Source organism: Trachymyrmex cornetzi, unplaced genomic scaffold (genome assembly GCF_001594075.2).
Source record: "Trachymyrmex cornetzi isolate Tcor2-1 unplaced genomic scaffold, Tcor1.1 scaffold153, whole genome shotgun sequence".
Lineage (NCBI taxonomy): Eukaryota > Metazoa > Arthropoda > Insecta > Hymenoptera > Formicidae > Trachymyrmex > Trachymyrmex cornetzi.
Window position 1 is genome coordinate 199,762 of NW_017296124.1, and position 6,624 is coordinate 206,385.

Here is a 6,624-nt window from a genome sequence, read left to right on the forward strand (position 1 = left end):
TTACGATGCCGACAAAGTGTGCCTTTCCTACTTGTTACAATACACAAAACATTGACAAGCTGAGTTTTTTTCAGTAAGTATTATTAGTTAACTTTAAAGAAATAAGAAATAAAATTACATTATGAAATTATCTAAACTGATAAACTAATCTGAATCTAATCTGAAATACTAAAAATAAAAACTGATAAACTAAAAAGATTACTTTTTAGATTTCCGTTAAATGAACCTAAAGTTTGTGCACAATGGGTAGCAGTTGTGAACAGAAAAAAATGGATACCAACAATGTCCAGTAAAATTTGTGAAAAGCACTTCGACATCAGTGATTTCTATAATACAAAAAAGAAAAAGAGATTAAAGCCTGATGCAGTACCTAAGCATATTATAGCACCTGATAGAATATACCTGATAGAATAGAAGCATTTGGACTAGGTACATCTATAATATTGATATTACTTTCCATAATGGAAAAATATAAGCTGGTACAAATTCTTTCACAATAAGTACTGGCAAATATTTCAACAATATATATGTATAATATTATGTATGCCGTACTGGAAAAATTGTTTATTAATCATTTAATATATCTTTTATATAGATTTAAACGCATACAATATAGTATCTATTCCTACTAAACCTGACAACAATGATATTATAGTACCTGATAGAATAGAAGCATTTGAACTAGGTATATCTATAATATTGATATTACTTTCCATAATGGAAATATAAGCTGGTACAAATTCTTTCACAATAAGTACTGGCAAATATTTCAACAATATATATGTATAATATTATGTATGCCGTACTGGAAAAATTGTTTATTAATCATTTAATATATCTTTTATATAGATTTAAACGCATGCAATATAGTATCTATTCCTACTAAACCTGACGACAATGATATTATAGTACCTGATAGAATAGAAGCAGCATTTGAACTAGGTATATCTATAATATTGATATTACTTTGTATAATAAAATAAAAAAGAGCATTAATAATTATTTAGGCAATTGTATCATATATTTATTTAGATTCAAATAAGTCTATGTATAAATTTATTTTCTGCCAATGATAATGTAGCATTAGATAACAAACTATAAGAAGAATCTCATTTAGGTAAAATGTTATAAAATATGTTTTTTATGTTTTAAATATATTAAAATAGTTTGAAAAATAATAATTTTGTAAATATGTATTGATTTACACAGGTTCAGGTCATATTTTATTTCTTCTTCAGTTTTCTATTGTAGCAGTTCTATTGTAACAGTTACGTTAAATTAGACTTACAGAGAAAGATAATATGATATTAAATGTGTACAACTTCTAAATTATTCATTCTAATTCATTTATTTTTAAATTGTAACTTATTTCTTCTATAACTAACTTATTTCTATAACTAACTTATTTCTTTATTTATAATTTTCATTCTTAATAACTTACAATTTTCATATTTCAGTTTCATTGTACAAATCAAAAACGACAAAACGTAAAATAACAGAAACGTTAGATGAACCAAATGAAAAATATATAAAATTAAAAGAAGAAAATGTTCAATTAAAAGCAATGATTGCTTCCTTAAAAGAAAAATATGAAACGAAACTGAAAAATCAAGCATTATCTTATCGACATTTAATGACAAAGAAACAGAATAGTTCGAAAAGAAAATTAAATGTTATAAAGAAAAAATTAATCAGTGAAAGAAAAAAAGTTAAAACACTTAATAAGAAAACAAAACGTAAAGAAATAAAAATAAGTAAGTAGTAACAAAAATAAAAAATAAAGCGGTAGTTAAAAAATCGCCTGGTAGCAGGTTCGATTTTGATAATATGTTTACTAATATATATAACATATATATTATCATGAAATATAATCATGAAATGATAAACAATAAAAAAAAACCAGGAGGACAACGATACACAGAAGAAATTAAGAGGTTTGTTCTTACATTACATTATCATTCTCCAAGGGCGTATGGTTATTGTAGATCAGCATGTACTTTCTTAATTCGATTTTGATAATATGTTTACTAATATATATAACAATAAAATGATAAACAATAAAAAAAAAACCAGGAGGACAACGATACACAGAAGAAATTAAGAGGTTTGCTCTTACATTACATTATCATTCTCCAAGGGCGTATGGTTATTGTAGATCAGCATGTACTTTCTTATTTATAATATTATTTCTTATCTTAAATTTTTTGATGCATTAATAAGCTTTTAACTTGTTAAGGATATGGAAGATTTAGTTTACAAGGTAAAAAAACTTCTATTGAATTATATTTCATTAGAATTTTTGCATTTTTTATAATAACTGTTGAAAATACATAATAAATACATATATATACACTAACATAATTTTACTTTAATAACAATTTAGCGTTATTATATTAAAGTTTTATGTTATTATTTAATTAACGTAAAATAAGTTTGTTGTTTGCATGTGTTGTGTTTTAAACTTGTGATATGCATTAATGGTTTATGGTTTATATTTATTAAAATATATTAAAGAATATGTTTCATGTATATAAGTTCTGTCAGGATACTTATTCATGCATTTTACGTACTATTTATACATTTTATAATATATTTTAGTCGCTAAATGTTATAAATTTATATTTATTTTTAAAACAAAATGTAAGAGTGATTTCAAAAACTGGGTTGGGTTATATATCATGTCTTATAGTGTTTTCGATTTACTGACTCGACTTGACTCAATGATCTGTTCTTTTTAGATGCACTCTTCTTTTTCTTTCTAGCAATTTAACCCTTCTTTCTAAACTAAAAAAAATCAGACCATTAACTTAGAGTTGGGTCGAGTCAGCAAATAGAAAATGCTAGACAAAAAAAGGAAAATCACTTTTTTCTATTTTGATTATGTAGAGAAGATCTAAAACTCGGCAACTTATAAGTTATCATAATAGTACTGTATAAAGTACAGTAAAAAAATATTTATTTTACTTATTTTCTTACTTATTAATGCGCGATTATGTATTTCATTTAGAAATTAAAAATATTTTTTATTATTTGAAAGTATTTTTTTCCGTTAATATTTAGTGACTAATTGAAAACTATTGTATGAACTTATAATAAATTGCATTTATTTAAAAAATTGTATTAAATAGAAAAGGTGGCTTAAAAATAACAAATGTAAACTGAGCGTACAGCCACAACACAAGATGTTGTTGTAAAGTCATACATTTAAAAAAGATAATACAATTAAGTAAGTAAACGATACGTTACCTTTTTGCGTTAATTTTTGCGTATTGATTAGACTATCATTTTTATCATTATTTTGTAATTTTATATGTACTGAAGATGGTCAAATTTTTACCGAAACGTTTACTTAATTGTATTATCTTTTTTAAACATATGACTTTACAATAACATCTTGTGTTGTGGCTGTACGCTCAATTTACTTATAATTGCATTAATTTTGTTTTTTGCATTTTTATGAGCTTGAATTTTTTCTACCTATGGCTACGATTTACTTAATACTGCAACTACTTTAAAGCATTTGTAGCGTTATTAAATGGACTGGACCCTATATAACTACATATTCTGTCAACTGTACACATTCTATTGATTTCACTTTGCATCATGACTTTTTCAAAATATAATGCCTTCTTTCTTTTGATATAATTATTCTATAAGTAAAATCAAAATGTACACATAATACATTATTTTACTTATTATTTATATGCTGTTTTTATAATTAAACTGCAATAAAAAAAAATGCTATTTTTTTGGTATACTACACATTTATATCCAAATTTTTTCTTTAGGAGTATCTTTACGTTGCCGCACTCATCGTCTATGCGGAATTGGATGTCTAACGTAAGCGCGGAACCTGGATTTCAGTTAAATGTTTTACAAGCTCTTGCTAAATTAAAAGAAGAGGAGAAGGATTGTTCGCTGATATTCGATAGTATGACAGTTAAACATGAAATTCAATGGAATGAGCATAATCACAGCTACAGTGGATTTAGTAACTGTGGCAATAACACATCATTTGGAAAGAAAAAGGTAGAGGCTCAAGAAGCTGTAGTGTTTCTATTAGTATCTGTAAAAGGAATATGGAAATGGCCTATTGCTTATTTTTTGGTGAAAAAAATGTCCTCAACAATGCTTTCCGAATTTTTAAAAACTGCATTGATTTTATGTTCTGAAAATAAACTTCGAGTGCATAGCCTTACATTTGATGGAGATGCATCCAATTGTTCCGCTATAAATAAACTCGGTGCACAAATATTTGCTCCAAATTATAAGGATATTAAACATTATTTTTCATATGTTAGTGACGGAAAAGAACACGTTGTTAGAGTTATATTAGATCCCTGCCATATGCTTAAATTAGCTCGAAACGCATTAGCGAAATATAAAGAAATTGTGAGTCCTGAAGGTATTATAAAATGGGATTATATCGTCAAACTGCATTTATTGCAAAAACAAATTACTTTAAAATTAAAAAATAAATTGTCATCTCATTGTATTAATTGGTATCAGAACAAAATGAAGGTAAAATATGCAGCACAAACTCTTAGTTCATCAGTAGCAAATGCTATAGAATTTTTAAAAAATAAAGGATTAGAAGAGTTTAAAGATAGTTCTGCTACAATTCAATTTATAAGAAAAATAGATCGTATATTTGACTTTTTAAACTCCAGAAATCCTTTCGGAAAAGGTTTTAAAAAACCTATATTTAAACAAGACATAGAACATTTAAAATACATGGTCGATGAAATTATACAATATTTATTTTCTTTAAAAACAATAGATGGTCAACCTTTGCATAGCCCTACTCTAAAGCGTGTATTTATATATGGCCTGTCAATTGCTGCGCTTTCAATTTTGGACATATGTTCCGATATTTTTAAGAATAATCAATCCTTTAAATATATATTAACTTACAAATTTTCCCAAGATCACCTCGAGATATTCTTTTCTAAAATTCGAGCACGTCATGGTTTTAATAACAATCCAACATGTGATCAATTTAGATATGCAATGAGACAACTGTTATTGCATGCAGATATAAAGCAAACAATAAATGCTAATTGTTTTGAGTTTGACACAGAATATGTAACATCAATTTATCCTTTAATGTGGAAAGACAAAAAAAAACAAGACTCCTTAGAATTATAATTTAATAGTGAAAATGAACACGACGCTGACAATGACAATGACAATGAAGGTGAAGAATCTGTTTCGAAAGGTACACAATCTGACTCACAATTTGTATTGAAAAGTATAACCGAAAATATAATTTTCTACATCAGTGGATACATTGTAAAACAATTAAAATCTATTACATGCAATTCTTGTGTTAGAAATTTAAGAGCAGCAATATCCGAGCATAATTATTTTCGCAGAAACGAAGATTTTTCTAAATTCTTTTCTTTTTCTAATCACGGTGGATTAGTTAAGCCTTCATTATCTGTTTTTCTTATATGTACAGAAACAGAAAAGCAATTACAAATTGAAACAAACTTCTTTACTGAATTATATAAAAAAGATATAGATAAGAAAGTCATTGTTAAAGTAAAAAATATTTTTACCTTAGATAAAACAATTTTTCCAACAGAATGCGAAGACATTAATATATTCGAAATGCCTCATAAAATTCGGCTGATTATAGCAGTAGCTTCTAAATATATCAAAATACGGTTGCATTCTTATGCAAAATTTTATTTTCAAGAAATTTTAAAACCAATTCGGAAACGACAAACATTAACGAAAACAATATTATTTTTAAGAGAATAATAAAATATATAAAGGTGCCCAGCATAATGACCACATAATTTCTTGTTGGCAGATTAAACTGACAATGAGTCCTCTATCATTTTGCAAAATTTGCAATTTTTTTTAATTACCCAATGAACAGAATGTTTAAAATCAACGCGTAAAACGAGATCTTTAAGAGTTTTATCTGTAAGAGAGAGAGAGAGTTCTTGACGAAACATCTTTAAGATATTTCATAAAAAATTGTGAAAAAATTTTAAGATTGTCTTATGCTTTCATTTACCTGCTTATTTGGTGATCGTTAGAAATTAATGTCTTCAACTATTGCGAAATGGTACAAAACTTTAAATTTTTAGTCTAATCCGTCCTATTTGCCCTCGAAAGATTATATGGTCATTATCCAGACATCCTGTACGTGATACAATTAATATTTTTATTGAAATTTTATATGAAATTAGTTACATAAGATATATATAGATTATTATAGATATATGAAGGTGAAAGCTATGGTGATGTATAATCCTATTGTACATTGTGAAAATTAAACTTTTATATTTTCTAAACTACAAAAAGGCTGTAAGTGTCAGTTTCTTCCAAGTCCTTTGTGAATCCATGAACCGTGCTGTGCGATACCGGCACAACAAAAAAAAAAATTAACACGAAATATATTTATTAATAAAAACCTTTGAACAAATTAAAAATTAAAGAATAAAAGACAATTTTTACAATTTCATAAAAATATGGACAAATATCAGTGAAAATAAGACTACGGAAACTAGTATTTATTCAGTACTATTAATTAGGTTAACCCGTCAAAATACGTATGCGCGTGCTAATGTATGCGCATGTGTCGCACGGGTCACGCGGTGCGGTTCTCGA